This window comes from Macrobrachium nipponense, chromosome 20, assembly GCF_015104395.2.
Source record: "Macrobrachium nipponense isolate FS-2020 chromosome 20, ASM1510439v2, whole genome shotgun sequence".
Lineage (NCBI taxonomy): Eukaryota > Metazoa > Arthropoda > Malacostraca > Decapoda > Palaemonidae > Macrobrachium > Macrobrachium nipponense.
In genome coordinates this window covers 60,033,028-60,052,835 of record NC_061089.1, presented here as the reverse complement: position 1 = coordinate 60,052,835, position 19,808 = coordinate 60,033,028, and the positions used below count along the sequence as shown (strand labels likewise).

The 19,808-nt window shown below is 41.2% G+C and overlaps 1 long non-coding RNA gene across 1 annotated transcript in view; it reads right to left on the bottom strand.

Annotated features, from left to right (window-relative positions):
- LOC135221102 (uncharacterized) overlaps positions 1–17,137 on the bottom strand; it is a 69,410-nt gene extending 52,273 nt beyond the window's left edge. Inside the window, exon 1 of the long non-coding RNA XR_010315877.1 lies at positions 16,916–17,137. This is a non-coding gene — a long non-coding RNA (uncharacterized LOC135221102). The remainder of the gene's footprint in view (positions 1–16,915) is intronic.
- Positions 17,138–19,808: the final 2,671 nt, after the last annotated feature.

The following is a 19,808-nucleotide window of genomic DNA, read 5'->3' as shown; positions in this document are numbered from 1 at the left end:
GATGCCAGCTACATTTGAGCCTTTTGTCTTTGAACTAAATTATACGACCTCTTGAATGTCACCTTGCTCATTTCAAAACCACATCCAAATATCGTAATGAAGCTCTGTCCCACGATTTCTCGTGATAAAATCACGCAAAACTGGTCCAGTGGAAAAATGATAAAAAAAATCTCTCACATGGGAGAATGAATAGTTATACACAATATCCCTTTTCACCCATTTTTTACGTCCCTGTTGGTTGGGTAGAGTACAGAGGTCTTCATCAAGCCTACTACTACTCCAGGGCGGGCTCCAAGCAGCAGCTTGTTACTCTCCAGAGCATTATGGGCCTTTTCTGCAATTTCCATAGTTTAAGGTCTTCCTGTCTTCAATGCTGAACACTCCATGGCTTACTCCATGACCCAGATAATTCCTTCCTGTCAATCGATTTTGTGGACATTAGGTGATACCAAATTGGTACTGTGATAACACGGGAAACTTCAACCAAAATCTGAAGAGTATCATGAACAGAAAAGATCCTTTATTCGTCTAACCCTCCTTATTTTCTAATGAGAAATGTAGCAAATATGGCAGGATTGAGTTCAAGACCAGCAGGAAGAGAGAGAGAGGTCTAACCATCACTCACCAAACTTGTAGTTTATTAAATATCGAAGGTTTAATGCACATTAAACCACCAGTATGACACCTAAGCAATCAATCAAGTGAACTACTAGACGTCATCCGACCTCCAGCTTACTCGGGACGCGTGTAAGATTTTTCCCTACGCATAAGTTGCAAACATTATATTCGTAATCTAATTTAAATTAAAACGTGCTAAAATCTACAGTCAAACAGATCTATTTTTACAACCCAAAACTAAAATAGATATGATATATTTCTTAATAGAAATATTTTTCTATTTTTCACATTTTCATTCTAATAAATCATAAATATCTATCCTAAAATTCCTGTATCTAACTCAATGCGGAACACTTTTTTTTCAGACCTTTTTAGGCTTAACTACCAGCATCCCCCCTCCCCAACAACAACAATGTAGTTTGTAGGCTTACTCGCCGAGAAGGCGAAAATTGGAATTTAATGGCTACCTACTCGATACGCCGTAACCTAATACGGCCAAAATTATCAACGAAATATATAATGAAATTTCACTCGAGGAGCAGCCCTTGCACACTAAGTATTTAACAGGGAATCCAATCAATACAATCAACGGGGGAGAGAGAGAGAGAGAGAGAGAGAGGGGAGAGAGAGAGGAGAGAGAGGAGAGCAGAGAGAAGAGAGGAGAGAAGAGAGAGAGAGAGAAGCGCTTCCTTCGGTATACAAATTTTGAAACTAGGTAAGGGATTGGTCTACAGGTTCAGTTTTGTGGATGACGGCGCGGCTTATATAACATCTTTCAATTCTCTGTTTTTTGTTTGTATAGTGCTTTTACGTTGCATGGAACCAGTGGTTATTCAGCAACGGGACCAACGGCTTTACGTGACTTCCGAACCACGTCGAGAGTGAACTTCTATCACCAGAAATACACATCTCTCACTCCTCAATGGAATGGCCGAGAATCTAACCCGCGACCACCGAGGTGGGACGCTAATACCATACCAACCACGCCGCTGAGGCGCTATATTCAATTCTCTGCCGAGCTCTTATCACTCATAATTACCTTTAGATTCCATCTGCGTATTTTATTCAGTTCTCTAAATAAAACGCAACCTAGATTCATTCATAAAATACCAAACCGGCAGACTGGTTCGTCTGTTTCTTTCAGGAAGATTCTCCTTACTCCAAAAATCTTTTAAATTGTTGACACTCTTTACGTTTTATTGGTCAAATGCCTAATTAAACCAGTGTAGACAAGTCCAGTAATCAACAACCGCGCTTTCGTTCGAAAATCTCTCTTAAAAGTTCATAGAATGAGCAACCTTTGAACCATAAGGCAGAGCAATGTTAGTAGTTCAACCAAGCAAATGCACCAACGGCTGATCGACTGATTGATTGATTGATTCAAGGCTCTCTGGCATCGGGACAACTTATGTCACTGACGCCAATATCATTTGTTGAGAATGGCAAATTTTTGTATAAAACCTATGGAAATATGGACTACTATGAGATTCAGGGCCTCTGTAACACGGTTTTTTCGCTAGAACTTTTTATCTATGCAGTTCATAAATTTAACGCTTATTCAGAATACACATTATATCTACACATAAATTTTGACTGTATTCTGCATTACGTAGGTTGAATAAATTTGGTACTTATAATGTAAAAGTGACATTTTTGAAGACGGGCCAACTTACTCAGAGAAAAGGTTTCGAACGCACTCGTTACGTAACTTATGACAGCATTTCTTCCCTCTTTCTCGATGGATGATTGGCTATACGTAATGAAGGCTATACCTCTGGCAACAAAGACATACAAATTTAAATACAAGCAAAGCAGCACACCTTTATGAACTCTGAAACCTCTCCACTGATAATTGTCATAATGAACAAAACAACAAAATGTTAATAAATACAAAAACACTTCGATTACTAGTCTAACTCCCAAAATAAGTTTCCTAAAAAATTACAGTCTACTTTATAGGTCACAATCAGATTGACAAGATGTAGGGAATAGTTGGTAATTTTGAAAAACATAGTAGACAAGCTTGATTTGATAACTGGTATATCCAATGTCTAGCAATTTTTATTTATTGGCTATCTACCTATTTACTGAAAAAAAAAATAGCCGGTACCGTATTTTGGCTTTGAACCTTCACCAATAATGATCGTCAGAATGATGACTTAATGAGGCTCCACCCACTTTGGCCTCGTTATAATTCAGGATAACACTGAAGGCTATCATGGGGATTGTTGGATTAGAAAATTTAACTTCTGGCTATAAAAACTCATTTCTCGAGTAGTTGCAAGAAGTGCTAAATGCTCCTCAAGGATCCCAGCAGTTGACCTATACGTTTAATTTATGTATATTACTGCTATACTGTTGCAGCACTACTGCTACAGTAGTATTACTGCGCTAGCACAGATACCCCACCCACATCTATGTATCGTTCCACCATTCATAGTCTTTGGGCTTCAGAGCCGATGGAGCAAGGTGAATGAGTTTCTGCCTGGTGGATGGGCGGGCGGGGCAACATTTCGTCAAAAGGCGTTTACCTTGCTTACATAATTAATGTTTTTCGACTCTTAGCTCGTAATCATTGGCCATAGCGTTGGCTAGATAATTTTTATTCTATAAAAATTAAAACCATCGGGTTTAGGTTATTGATAATGCTGACAAAATTTGTGTGTGGTTGTAAAATATACATATGTCAACTTTCAGCTACATCCGATGCTTTGATAAGGAGCAAAGTCCAAAAAACCGTGTTACAGAGGCCCTGAATCTCTTAGTAGATTATATGTATAAACTAGCTGTCCTGTAAACTCTAAGAGCCTTAGAAAAATTTTCCCGCACCTCCTTGCACTGCCTGGCCCTTTTATCGCTGACTGTTCCTTTTATCAAAATATTACAGTGCTAGCTGTTCCACTTAAACAGGTATTTCTGAGGTGACTGACATTTTATTGAAAAATTACTGGACTAACTATCCTTTTTATCCAAATATTACTTTGCAGACTGTTCCATTTATCCAGATATTACTGTGGCGACTGTTCCATTTGATTTATCCAGGTATTACTGTGCTGACAGTCCCTTTTATCCAGGTATTACTGTGCTGACAGTATTTTATCCAGACATACTGTGCTAACTGTCCCACATGCATTACTGTGCTGACTGTTCATTTTATCCAGATATTACTGTAATGACAGTCGCATTTACCCCCTACTAAACCTAAACACATCCCCCCACTTAACTGAAACACCCCCACTAAACCTCAGCACACCCCCAACTAAACCTAAACACACACCCTGCTAAATCTTTAAAAAAAAAAAAAAAAAAAAAATTCTAAAAAAAAAAAAATCTAAAAAAAAAACCCTGCTAAACGCAAACACATCCAAACTAAACCTCAACCCACACCACCACTAAACAAACTCCCCACTAAACCTAAACACAAACCCAGATGCAGAATTCTTAATAACAGGAAAGTAGAGCATTTCCAGTAATATAATTCTAAGATATCAAATATATGAAATGAGGTATGATAAACTAGTAGCGTTTATTTACCACAAGTTACAAAGGGAAAGGGAAAGGGGAAAGGGAAAGGGAAGGGGGGAAAAGGGGGGAAAGGGGGAAGGGGAAGGGGTACAGGATTGAAACCTCCCCTATTATCCAAGTTGAGTCAAATGATGGCCACGTGCCGAATTTTGTCTAGATTGGTCATGCGGTTACCACCTAAGTTAGAAAGGGAAGGGGGAAGAAAGGGGAGGGTGGGGATGGGGAGGGGAAAGGGGAAGTGGGTGCAGGTTTGAAATCTACTCTTATGATCTACTTTGGTCAAATGGTGGCCACGTGCTAAATTTAGTCTAGATTGGTCTAGTGGTTTGGATTTTTATAAATCAGAAGCATACATGGACAAGTAAAGAATGCGCCATATTTCTTCGGCGCAATCGAGTTTTCTGTACAGCACATAATCAAGGGCACCGAAAATAGATCTATCTATTGGTGGTCTCGGCACATTGCTGTATGAGCCGCGCCCCATGAAACTAAGCCAGCCATGGTGGCCTGCGTTTTTTTGTGCTGCCAGAAGCACGAGAGTGGTTCATTTGAACCTTAAATGAAATAAAAACTGAGGCTAAGTCAAACTCAGCCTTTTTGGCCGCTAAGGCATTGGCTGCACAATTAACCCTCTTACGCCGGAGCCCTAAAAATCAAAAACGTCTCCCGTATGCCGGGCCTGGTTTGGAGTGAGCGCGGAAGTGGAAAAAATAATTTTTTCAAAAAATTACAGCGCGCGTACTTTTGAAGATTAAGAGTTCATTTTGGCTCCTTTTTTTGTCCTTGCCTGAAGTTTAGAATGCAACCATCAGAAATGAAAAATAATATCATTATCATATGTAAATAATGCGATATATGGTAGCGAAAAAAAAAAAAATCATACATAATTGTATTCAAATCACGCTGTGCAGAAAACGGTCAAAGCTAACCAGTTACTTTTTTTTTGCGTTGTATTGTACACTAAATTGCAATCATTTTGATATATAATACATTGTAAAACAATAAAAGCAACACCGGAAAAATATTATCACAAAATGATGTACGAATTCGTAACGAGCGGACGTAAAAAAATGTTATTTTCAAAAATTCACCGTAATTCTAAATAATGTTCTAGAGACTTCCAATTTGTTTCAAAATTAAGACAAATGATTGAATATTACGACACTGTAAGAGTTTTAGATTAGAATTGCAGATTTCGACATTTCGGACGAGTTAAATTTGACCGAATGTCGAAATTTTAATATATATATATGGACATATTTCGAAGATGGAAAAAGCTACAACCTTCAATTATTTTTTATTGTATTCTTCATAAATTTGCGCACATTTTGATATATGAAACTCTATAAAAAGGCTAATATGAAAAGGAGCAAATATTAGGATAATGCCATGTACGTATTTCGGAGACTTGCGGCCGCGAATCGGCGCGCGGAGTGAAGGTAAATATATTTTTCAAAAATTCACCATAAATCACAATATTGTTTTAGAGACTTCAAATTTGTTTCAAAATTAAGAAAAATGACAGAATATTACTAGGCCGTAAGAGTTTTAGCTTACAATTGCGTTTTCAACTATTTCGGTAGAGTCAAATTTGACCGAACGTGGTTTTTTTTCTATTTATCGTGATTTATATGCAAATATTTCGAAAAAAGAGAAAAGCTACAACCTTCCATCATTTTTAATTGTATTCTACATGCAATTACGCACATTTTCATATATAAAACTTTATGTAACAGCTAATTTTAAATGGTGCAAACATTTCGACAATCGCACAAAAAAATTCTGATTTTTTCGGAAGTTACCGCGCGAACGTAATGTTTTTTTTTTTCATAAATTTACCATAAATCGAAATATTGTGCTAGAGACTTCCAAGTCGTTGCAAAATGAAGGTAAATGATTGAATATTACTAGAATATAAGATTTTTAACTTACAATTGCGTTTTTCGACCATTTCGGTAGAGTCAAAGTTGACCGAAAGTTGAAATTTTTGCACTTAACGTTATTTATATGAAAATATTTCAAAACTGATAAAAGCTACAACCATGGGTTGTTTTTTGTTGTATTGTGCATGAAATTTCGCACATTTCCATATATAAAAACTTTATGTAACGGCAAATTTAAAAGGGTGCAAAACATTAGGACAATCGCACGAAAAAATTTATCGGAAGAGTTATCGCACGAACGTAAGGAAAAAGTTTTTTCATAAATTCATCATAAATCGAAATATTGTGCTAGAGACGTCCAATTTGTTGCAAATGAAGGCAAATGATTGAATATTATACTATAATGTAAGAATTTTAGCTTACAATTGCGTTTCTCGACCATTTCTGTAGAGTCAAAGTTGACCGATGGTTGAAATTTTTGCACTTATCGTTATTTATATGAAAATATTTCAAAACTGATAAAAGCTACAATCATGAGTATTTTTTAGTTGTATTGTGCATGAAATTGCGCACATTTTCATATATAATACTTCATGTAAAGGATAATTTAAAATGGTGCAATAATTATGTCAAAGTGACGAAATAATTTCCGAGATGTGTCACTGATACTTTTTCTTTTAGTGCGATAAGAAAGAAATTCGCGCTTGCGCGCCTGCGTAGCGATTGTAAACAAAACAACGCCTTGATCCGTGAACTCCCAGCATCCCCCAAGGCGCGTGATACAAAAGTTTTCGGCTGGTAGGCCTATAAGTATTTTTCGCGAATTTTTAAAAAAACTTTTGAGCCGACGTATGATACGTCCAATCGGCATACGGGAGACATTTTGACTCGACGTTTAATACGTCCAATCGGCGTAAGAGGGTTAACATAATTCTCTAAATACGTCGCGACAGTGATGAAGAAATGTCCGATATTTTCTATACTAACTAAATGGTAACTACTCTGTTTTATAATAAAACTATATATATTTCAGAATGACTAACTTTTTGATGGGAAAATGACTGTTACTAAAAATGTTTTTTCCCGAGATTTGACAACACCTATGTGCTGGGTTAGTGCTCCGTTGCCACCTCAGCCCGACAAGGTCATTCCGTGTCACTGACCCGCCATGGAAACATTTCCCGCTTCTCGCTGCCCCCGCCATCACAGTCAGACTAAGGAAATAATTTATAATGTTAATCGGTACTTTTTAGATGAAAAGGCCAACAGCGGACACAGCTAAAGCCGCCCAAGTAAGCAAAAGGCCAGTCAGAAGGATTTGCTCCAAAGCAAATCAAGAATGGTGGTCAGAGGCTGAACACGAGAGAGAGAGAGAGAGAGAGAGAGAGAGAGAGAGAGAGAGAGAGAGAGAGATGTGGCGGGATCACAAAAACAAGTAACCTCCCCACATAAACTTAACCTGTCTGGCTATCAAACCCACCCTCAATCACACTTTCCACTTAACACTAAAAAACACAGCAGGACAATTGCCCCAATACCTACATACAGAACAAAAACACAAACAGGTACTCCCACCGCTGGCTTCTGATACCTAGGACTAGGCTGTGCTGTCGTCCACTGGATATAGGCTATAGGCTAGCCAACACACAACCACCGCCGACAACCAAACACAAATCAACCACCCGGACCCACAACCCCACAAAAACTCAATAACCCAACAACTAAATGCAGATGAACAACCACCTCCGAAAAACTGAAAAAAACACGAACAACCACAGAACTTACAGCAGTACAAAAACAACCCGCCAAAACCAACACTGCCCCAACCACCACTAACAGACACCGAAAAATGCACCACAAACCTTCTTAACCTCACCACAACCAGACAGACACAAGCACAACAACTTCACAACCCCCAAAATCTATCAAATAACACCCAAACAACGAAACACCAAAGGATAACCGCTGCCAAAACCGACACTGACTTGACCAGACACCTCACTGTTTACAACTCTCGTAACAGACTTCCATTGACTTCCCAAAAAGCGCCACAACAGACATACTTCCAACCGCCATTTAACCACTCCCATTCATTCTTCCACCAATCTCTCTCTCTCCTCTCTCTCTCTCTCTCTCTCTCTCTCACACAACCTTTGGAGATGTTGTCAAATATCAACTATCATTACTCCTCCATATTACTCCCCCATTACATTTGACAACATCTCCTTACACTCACAACATCCACACTAAATTGCCTTTCGCAACACCCAAGGATACTCAGATGCAGGTCCCCTGGATCTTGTTTGAGGACCATCATACACTCTTTCAGTTACATCGCCATTCACTTCTTCCAAACCATTCTTTCAAACTCCCATTATCTCCCTCACTACCATCCTCCCAAATTCCATTCACCACTTCACCGATGTCTTCTAACTCTGGTTCCAACATCTCCCCTATTTCGGCCACCAAACTACTCAGTTCATCCATACTTCTGTCAAACTCCTGCAAAGACTTATCCATCCTATCAACTCTCTCCTCACTACGCAGTTTCCTTCTCACTGAAGTCTTATTTGTCCCTGTCAACTCAAACCCACATACACTACAAATATCATTCATTCCCCCAAAGTCATCCGTAGCACACGCTTTATCAACCGTTTGCACCCTACCACCAACCCCTTTACCATGCCGTTCACGCTTTTCCCTTCCACTTCCTCTCTCCACACTATTCTGTTTTCTTCCATACTCAACCACACCAACTGTCGATCTCCCAGACCAATTTGTTCACCGACAGTCGGCTCTTACTTATTCACCCTCAACCACTCACTCATCGTATTCTCCCGAACATACTGTGGTACTTCCCTCCACTTACGGAGCTGGTTATGGTGTGCCCTAACCTCATCCAGTCCCCCACCTACTCGCAATTTCCCCAAAACATACCTCAATCCACTCGTCCCACTTCCAAAATCTCAAAAGGCCCTCAAATTTCTCCCTTACTTTATTCACATTCATTCTTCCCATCTCAACCACCTCTTTCAACACCTTATCCCCAATCTTAAAACTCTCAAACCTTTCACTCGCTTTCTTCCACAAATCCCGATCACCTTCTGACAGACCCAACCGCGGTCTGACAATCCTTTCAAAATTCAACACATATTTACAAGGAGACATTCCTATACTCTTCTGCAGTGTGGCGTTATATACCCAAACTGCACGTCCTACATACATATCCCAATCCTTGTCGCTCTTACTCATCATTTGCAAAATCTCAGTCATCGTCCTAACATCCTTTCAGCCAACCCATTCGCACTGGGCATATACGGAGTAGAATACACATGCACAATACCCCATTCTTCTACATTTCTTCAAATTCCCATCCCACAAACTCAGGTCCATTATCACTCAACATTTTTGCCGGCTTACACACACACACATGGGCAACATCACTTGACCCACCATTCGTGCAACAGTTTCACTCCTCTTATCTTTGATGGGAACCACATAAGCAAATTTACTCATGTGATCCACCATCACAATCATCTCCACGTGTCCTCTCGCAGTCCTGGGCAAAGAAACACAATCAATCACAAGCATTTCAAACGGCTCTTTCATCTGCAATCGCAACACAGGTGGACTTGCATGCACACACTGATACTTTCCCCTCTGACAGTCTTCACACGTGACAGCCACATCCACACAAATCTTACTCAACCCAGGAGCATACAATCTCTCTCTCATGCATTCCCACAACTTATTTTTTCCCATATGCCCAAACCGATCATGCACCAACAAACACATACTCACAGCTGACTCAACAGAAAACACTGGCACATACACTTCCTTGTCATACACCCCTTCCTGATGCAAAAAGTACACTATGTTTTTTGCACACCACAAACGTTTAGCAACCCTCTTATATACATCCAACTCACATGGCCAGTCTTCCACACGCACTCCTCCCAAAACACATTGTCGCAACACACTTATCTCCAGGCACTTATTTTGCATTTCCTCAAACTCTTCTCACTCAACAGATCATTCTCACTCCTAGCAATATCAATCATACCCACAAAGTTTGCTACAAACACATTACCATCTTGAATCCTAGCTACTTGTCTGCCCCCCTTTCTAAGAATTCCATTTCCTACATCTACGTCTATATCGTGGATCCTCAAAAAATCTATCCCTATTAAAAAACAAGATGGCATATCATTTTCTCCTATAACTATAAAGTTATGCATTACCTCAAGATCTCCCAACCTAACCTTTAACCGTACCTCTTCCCATACTAAAACACTTCCTTGTCCTAACCCATGTATTCTCACACTTGTAGACTGCCTTTTCACTTCCCAATCACATCTCTCAAGTTCACTCACCACTGACCCACTCACCAAGGAAAGGAAACTTGTGCCCCTGTGTCAACCAAACTACAATACTCACTATCATTTACTTGGACAAACGTCACCATTTTCCCTCGAGTCCCATGCATACACACATTCACTACCACGTCCACCTGGTTATCCACATCCCATCCTCCTCATCACCATTCATCCCAGTTAACTCCCCATTTCCACAATTCTGACTCAGATCCCCTTCACAGTCCCTTTTTGTAAACCAACCAATTACAACCACGTTCCCCGCACTGAATCATCAAAACCCCACGTTCATTACCTGTACTCACCCTTCCTCGATATTTAACCGGTCTGTCCCATCCAAAATACAACAACACTTTTATTCCAAACAACTCAGCTACTGCTGACAACAATTCATGCAACACTTCTCCTTGCCCACCTTGTTCCTCCGCACATGCCACTTCCTTCTGCACATCACTCATCAACTTCACTCGCAACTCATTCACACTACCGGGTACCTCTTCAACCAGACCCTTACCTTCCAAGTTTTTCAACGCCAAAAACAAACATTCACACATTCTGTCATTCCCCTCAAACCTCTCTTTTACAACCAACCCCTCAGGTACCATATTCGGATCCCAGTCACTTTTCACAACACCACTGTCCTTACCATGCATCCTAGACATCGTATCAGCAATCACATTTTTACTCCCAGGCACATATTCTAAGCTAAAATCAAACTCACTCAAATCCTCAATTGTCCTCGCAATCCTAGCATTCACACTTTCTTCCTTGATCATATAAACTAACGGCCGATGATCTGTCCTTATGATGAATTTTACCCCATACAAAAACACATTCAACGCTTTCACACAAAACCTTATTGCCGCAAGCTCCTTCTCAACCACCGAATACTTAAGCTCTGCTTTATTAAAAGCTTTACTCACATATGCAATCACTCTCAATTGTCCCTCCCCATTCACCTCTTGCATCTGCACCAAGCATCCTCCCATACCTAAACTTACCTAGCATCAGCATACAACTCAAGCTTACTGGCATCCTCACTGTAGTCCGGAAAAGCCAAGGTGACGTCCCTAGCAGCCTCCTCTTTCAATCTCTCAAATGCTCCCACCATTCACTCATCCCACCTCAGCTTAGTACAATTTTTCTTCCCGGTCCATTCAGTCAACGGCTTCCCTATACCCGAACAATCCCTAACAAACTTCCTCCCAAACTCAATCAGACCCAAAAAACCCTTTAACTCCCGCACGGTCCAGGGACGTGGAAACTCCTTTACCTTTTCCACAAACTTTTCACTCTTCCTTACACCACTCGCACTCACCTTATGACCAAGAAATTCCACTTCCCCAGCCAACCACGTACACTTCTCCAGCTTCACTTTCACTCCAACCTCTTCCAACCGTTCTAACACCTTCTCAAGCAGTTCCACATTCTCCTCAACAGTTTCACTTGCAATCAAAACATCATCTATAAACACAGTCACCTTCCTTCTATCAAAACCAGCCAAAACTACATTCATCGCCCTCTGGAAGGCAGCAGGCGCATTAGCCAATCCAAAACTTAACCTCTTGAATTGATAGTGGCAGCTACCACTTGAAAAAGCCGTAACATGCTGCTCCCTTCCTCAAGAGGCATCTGGTAATAGCCCCTTACCAAATCAAATTTTGTGAACACTCTCATCACATGCATCTTATACACACAATCAGACACCACATTCATCGGGAATCGCTCCTTCACAGTCACTTCATTCACCTTCCTGTAATCCATACACATCCTCAAACTTCCATCTGTCTTGCGTACTGGGACTATGGGACTATTCCAAGCACTCTCACTCCTCTCGATCACTCCCACTCTCTCAAGTTCCTCACACTGTCCCTCAATCTCTCGGGCAATAGGCGCAGAAAAGTGTCGGGGACGCTGATATATGGGGGTATCGTCATTCAAAACTATCTTGAATTCTGGAAGCTTAGATCCCCTGAAATCCTCGTCACCCCGACTCAACGCACCCCGCCTATCCCACAACATCTGCATCAACCGCTCCCTCTCGTCATCACCAACATTTTCATCCACCTCAATTCTTTCTCTCAACTCATCATACTTCCACTCATCGCTTTTTTTCATGCTACCTGTCATCACCCGCCGCACCCTAACATATCTTTCGTCGTCCACATCCACCCACGTATACAACAACCCCACACAATCACCCTCACGTATACCCCGCACTCGCTTTTTCCTAACACTCGGCAATGAGGCCACAAAAACCCGAGGATTCTCCATATCCAAAATCCCGTCGTACACATGCACACTCGCTCTTACCAACTTGTTCGCATCCACACCCTCAACCACATAAGCACACTTGTCACCTTTGACAATCCCAAGACCATCGGGCCACGCAACTTTCACACTAACAACTTCTCCAACTTCTCGCGGCACTTTTACACTCTCTTTCGCAACCAACGGCACTCCATTCCATATTTTACTGCTTACCCCTCCATCCCTATCCAAGTACAACTCTCCATGTACATTCCCCTTCCTATGCAACTCAATCATATTCCTGCTCGGATGGACCACCATCCCACACTTCTTCAGGAACCTGTATCCTAACAACATATCATACTTATCACTCCTTCCCTCGATCACACAAAAGTCACCTTCATCCATCACTACCCCTTCGATTTCTACATTTTCACGCAACATTCCCACCACAGGCATACCCAAATTTCCTATTCCTCGTACCTCCCCTTTACATTTCCTAATTTCACACTCACTCCGCAACTTGTCACATCCATTCTTAAAAAGAACACTGACACTGCAGCCAGTATCAATCAAAGCAACCAAACACACCCCTTTGCACCTCACTTTTACACTCATACATTCATGAGCTCTTCCTCCAAACCCTTTTTCATGCAACAATCCGTCACGCACATGCATCACTCTTACTGACCGCACACCAGAGGACCCACCCAACTGAATCCCCTTTGTACCTAGTTTCCCGAACTCCCAACCTGACTCATCCTCTTTCGCCTACACACACTCGCCACATGACCTTCCATTCCACATTCAACACATTTTGCCCGCTGTTCCTTACACATCCTAGCATAATGCCCATTCTTCCCGCAATTACCGCAAACCTCCAGTCACACGAGTACCTCGACATCCACTTGCTATATGCCCTACTTGCCACACCTGTAACACTTAAACATCCCTATCTTTCTTACACTCGCTCACCAAATGCCCTGTTTGCCCACACCCGAAGCAAGCTCCCAACGCCCACCGACATTCATTCTTCCTGTGCCCTAGCTTTCCACATCTGTAACATTGCTGTTCTCGTTCACGACTAACCGACCCTAATCTTCCAACGCTTGCACTCCAATCTCTCTTAGGGCTAACCATACTTACGTTACTGGCTCTAATGCTCCTATCAACCACTCGCTCTGCCATTCGCCTTGGCCCTTCCAAAACTGCCTCCCTATAGCTCTTAAACTCTGGTATAACATCAGCCACTTCAGTCCTAATACTAACACTTCTACTCTCTTTCATACACCTATCCAACTCATAATCCTCTACTATTTCCGAAATGTCGTTCCACGACAACCTTTCATTCGTCCATCGCATTTTCTCCTTACGTTTCAGATTTACAAACTCATACACACTCTCAGGCACAGTCGCCAACAACTTCCTCACTAACTCTTTACACTCATTTATCCCTTCGTCCCCAAACTTTTTCCTGGCCAATGTTTCCAACCTGCACACATACATCGACAACGACTCACCAACATTCATTCTTACCTCATCAAAACCATGTTTTCTCCTATATCTAACACTACTCCTTATCCTCTTCGCCTGTTCCACAATCCTGGCTTTCACACTCTCATACGGCACATTCCCTACACTCATCATTACCCCATACATATTCAACAAAAATCCCGTCAAAAAGCCACCAAACTCTCTTGCCCAGACTCTCTTATTATCCCCATACTTTGCCTCACAATACCTCTCATATTCCTTAAAAAAATCCCCTATGTCCCTACTACCATATTCCTCGTATTGTGCACATCTAGGTATCTCTCTCATATATACAGCCTTTCGTACTTCCCGCTCACTCTCACTTTCGCTACTACCATTCTGATCCCTCTTAACCTCGTCCGAATATAGGGAATCAACTTCCATACTAACATCCATGCTCCTCATTACGCTCTTCTTACCCTTCTTTCTACCCACCTGTTTCCACTCACCGCTATCCAAATCACTCTCAGCCCTTTCCCCAATGTATTCAGTCCTAGTCTCATCCTGTCCGTCATCCTTCCTAACCTTCTTTCCCTTAATCGTCTTCTTTTCCTCAGCCCCCTTCTTATTCTTGTCCTCAGGTTTATCCTTATCCTGTCTCTTTCCCATCTTCCTTTACCTACCACAAACAAGTCACCTTCGTCACTCGTAGTTTCATCCCCTCGCTTTTCCACTGTCTTTACCACTTCTGGCCTATCACAAGACCCAGTAGGCCTACCCCCTACAGCTCCCTCTCCCATGAACCCCTTCATCATCTCCTGCACTGCATTCATCATCACTAAGAATTTTTCATCCATTTTCTCAACCATTCTCTCTTCCGCTCCTTTCACTTCTTCTTTCATTTCCACTTTTGCACTCCTTAGCATTCCTCTCATTTCCTCTAACTCGCTCTTCAGCTCCTCACACTCTACCCTTAACCTCTCATTATCCACTTCTAATTGTCCTCTTACTTCCCTCTCCAACCTCAACTCCTCCTTCAGCCTCTCCACCTCACTCAATCCTTCCATCTCAAACTTTCTCACCACTCATACACACTAGCCTAGACCAATTGTCCTGCAGCTGCCACACCAACAGTCCCTGTTCGGGCGCCAAAAAATAATGTGGCGGGATCACAAAAACAAGTAACCTCCCCACATAAACTTAACCTGTCTGGCTATCAAACCCACCCTCAATCACACTTTCCACTTAACACTAAAAAACACAGCAGGACAATTGCCCCAATACCTACATACAGAACAAAAAACACAAACAGGTACTCACCGCTGGCTTCTGATACCTAGGACTAGGCTGTGCTGTCGTCCACTGGATATAGGCTATAGGCTAGCCAACACACAACCACCGCCGACAACCAAACACAAATCAACCACCCGGACCCACACACACTCAATAACCCAACAACTAAATGCAGATGAACACCAACCGCCTGAAAAAACACGACAACCACACGACTTACAGCAGTACAACAACCCGCCAAAACCAACACACAACCTAACAGACACCGAAAAAATGCACCACAAACCTTCTTAACCTCACCACAACCAGACAGACACAAGCACAACAACTTCACAACCCCAAAATCTATCAAATAACACCCAAACAACGAAACACCAAAGGATAACCGCTGCCAAAACCGACACTGACTTGACCAGACACCTCACTGTTTATAACTCTCGTAACAGACTTCCATTGACTTCCCAAAAAGCGCCACAACAGACATACTTCCGACCGCCATTTAACCACTCCCATTCATTCTTCCACCACATCTCCTCTCTCTCTCTCTCTACTCTCCTCTCTCGCTCTCTCTCTCTCTCTCTCTCTCTCTTCTCCCACACACAACCTTTGGAGATGTTGTCAAATATCAACTATCATTACTCCTCCATAGAGAGAGAGAGAGAGAGAGAGGTGGGGCGGAAGTACCTACCTCGGGAAATGTGGCACGGTGTGGAAAATCCAGTGGGCTGCAACTTGGTATGTTTGATGATTGGAGGGTAGATGATCGACATACCAATTTGAGAGCGGTCAGAAAAAGTGCAGACAGAAAATAGTGCGGACTGACAGACAGAGCCGGGACAATAGTTTTCTTTCTAAAATGACACTGGCATCGTAAACAGCTTCTTCCGCTGGGAGGACTTCGGCTAGAATGTACCGGTCCAAGGTCTAAAGGTATTCTTTAGACCTTGGTACCGGTCATTCTCGTCTCTGGCCTCGGGAAGAGGGCTTCTCCTCAGGCCCGAGATGATTTTCAATAGCTCATTACTTATTCGAAAATCAAATTTCGAAAGCATTCATTTCATGGCCACTTCATTATTTCAATTCATCAAAGTTTAGTAAGTTTCATGATGATGCAAGAAGCAGTTCAGATACATGGCGACTGCACTCATTCCCGAATTCAGATTTTGAGAGATTTCCCCATTTTAAACCCCGATACCGCCGGGTCAAATCTAATTCCAGGGTTCACCTGGAACTCCCATATAGATAAGCGCTAACTTTCTATCAAACCTTTGACTGACAGGCACTAAGAGACTTCAAAGGGATTTGAATCAAATCCTATCCTTGATTCTCGTTCCACAAGTGAACAGGCACTCACAGGCTGCTCGTTTGAGCAAGAGCCTGTGCTGGTATTAGACCGATTTCATGTAACAACAGCAGCAACAAGGTAAACTGCTACAACAATGATTATCAAATGCCTATTATTAGTCCTACTATGACCCTCTGCTGGAAACATTCCCTTACCTGATAAGGTCTTGGTGCCCGAATCTCTCCGTCCAGTTTCCGATTGCAGAAGGTTCCAAAGAATCAATATCAAGGGCCACCGGGAAAGTTTTTCTGAAGCGCTTACACCGAACTATTTCATCTGTAGATATGAAAACACTCGAGTTGACCAAAACACTCTTTAAAAAAAAACACTTATCTTTGTGCACAACTTGCTGTGGACGAAGAAAAACGCGCTAGATCGTCAGCCCATTCTACAGTCTCACTGAAAATTTTAGAAATGCTTTCAGCCAATCACGAGAGCCCATGCATCAACTCCCTTCACAAGCAGAGGGGTGAAAACCGACTCCTGATTGGCTGAGAAAACAAACAAACGAATCTCGATATGCGTCGACATTTTCCCGGTGCTCTAATGGTTTTATTAAATGACTCACGATTTAAGTAATGCCTAATAATTGTGATTTATATTTATACCGAAAGATACTTTTATATTGTTCATATTTTCCTTTCTTGAAAATTCATGTGCCAGACATTTTAACAGGTTAGAAATATAAAAGTCTGACTCTCTCTCTCTCTATTTGGGAATTTATTATAAAAGAAACTATTTTCTACCTTAACACACTTGCTTATTTCAACATTTCAAGTGAGAGAGAGAGCGAGAGAGATAATTTTTTTTCCAAAGACCACACAAGCAATCCTTCGTACTGACCTAACACTTAGCAGAACACCAAGCATCCTTGTACCTTTTTTTGCAATAAATAAAACAATACGTCATTTTCTCCTCACCAATCTGGCAAACATCTCACAAGAGCGGCTGGAGAAGATGTTTAAGCAGTTAAGTTTAGAAATTAAGACTCTGGTTCTAAATGAAAACAGAAACAATCAGTTAATCCGCGTAGGACTACTCATGGCGATGATAGGCCTATTTGTAACAGGGCTTGGGCCTACCATGGTCCATTCATGCTGACAGTGTCCCTAACCAAGTCACTTCTCTGGTCTCCTGACGGGACAATTCTGTACGATCTGGTTGGCCATTTAAGATGCTACCTCAGCCTTGCTTTGATTTCAGGAAAGACCCGGTCCTACACGATCCAAGTCCGGATCTACCTGTTTTGATTGTAATCATAGTGAATGGGATGGGTGGGGGGATTTGGGCACTGGCCCCCACCACCAATGAAAAATAATGACTCAGCCATAATACTGAATATTTAGATAATAATAACATAAATGAGAATTATAAAAGTTGGAAAAAATCTATGACAAAAATAAGACAGTTTTGAGAAAAAAAATAATAACAATAATAATAACAAAAATCTTATGATAATAATAATGGATTCGGTATTTTCATATAGAACAGGAGATTGCTGTCATCTCATAATTTCTAATTAAATAGTATATGTATGTATGTATGTATGCACATACGTATATATGAAAAACCCATGAAATTTTTCTGGGTCCGCTAGTGGTTGCAATGCGACGTTAAGGGTTGCATAAAAACGTCTATGTCGTGGAAGAGAAGGAGGTAGTAGTACGTATCTTAAATGACCTGCCAGACCGTAGAGAATTGTCCCATCAGGAGACGAGAGAACTGACTTGCTCAGAGAGAACTTACGGCAAAAGGAGCAATGATGATAGCAACAGCAGCAACATACAGAGTAAATCTCAATGCAAAAGAGACAGACAGACACAGACATGCGAGACATGGAGAGACAGACAGGCACCGATGGCTGTTTTAGTAACTGTAGGTCTATAATACACTGCTGGTACAGTCGCACATTCATTCATTTACCATTTTCTAACTAGTTGTCAAGAAACTGCCGTTTGTCCCCAAAAAGCAACAACAACGCTGTAAGAGAGGGGTATCTAACAGACAGTAACTAAGTGGACAAGATGTAGCTTGATCTACCAAAAACTGATTGTTTTACAATGAGAGGGTTAAGTGACGTAACGTAACAGTCTCTTGTTACCTGCGGGGTAAGCTTTGAAGGTTGCAACAAGTGACAGCTACAATTCTTGCCATAAGTATCAGACCTTATAACAATTTCCAGCCACACAACTGCCTTACTGAAGCCATTATATTATGCATTTAAATATGGGGTCCCCCAACAACAACAAAATTAATGCCCTAGCTGTAATACTTTCTTATAATCCCAAAACAATAGTTTTATCTTCATATCCGACCGCAACTATGTATAAATCTCTAATTAAAAGGTTATTTTATCGCAGTTTCTTTCGCTATTCACAAATAACGCAGTTTTCTGTTTTTATTAGTTCATGAATACGAACATTTGTTAATTCTCACTTACATTCCTTTAAGGTGATTATTTCTACTGAAATTATTAAGCGATTTCGTAATCTCTAAAGAAAATTACATGTAACTGAGACTTATAAGCTTATGCTTTGGTCTTAGACGTAAACAGAATTTTTTACAGCAACAATTTGTACAAGTAAACTACGTTTGCCTTGTAGCAACGAAAACCGCCACCCCTGACTCAATATCAGTGAGTGTCGTTTTTTAAAGCAATTTCCACAGAAAGGAAAAAGATCATATTTCATTGAAACAAAACAAAAGTCAGAGAGTATCAACAATACCTATCCCGTTCAAAAACAAAAATAATATTCATTTCTTTTAGACTCTGGCCCCCAGAAACCATGCCAACCAATCTTATGAAACTGTAGCTCCTACAACTCGATAGTATTTCCTTCGTTCTTTATGAATTTAGTTTCAAAAACTATCATCCCCATACATAACACTTCTTCCTCAGTTCTACCACACTACTCGCTGACGAAAACTAGAGAATGGCCGAAGCAGTATATTCCTAAAGTCGATTTTTTTAAACCTGGCAAACTTGCACTTAACTTGCACTTAGCTGCTTGTCGCTGATTGGATGATGTCGTATTGTCTGAATCTCTC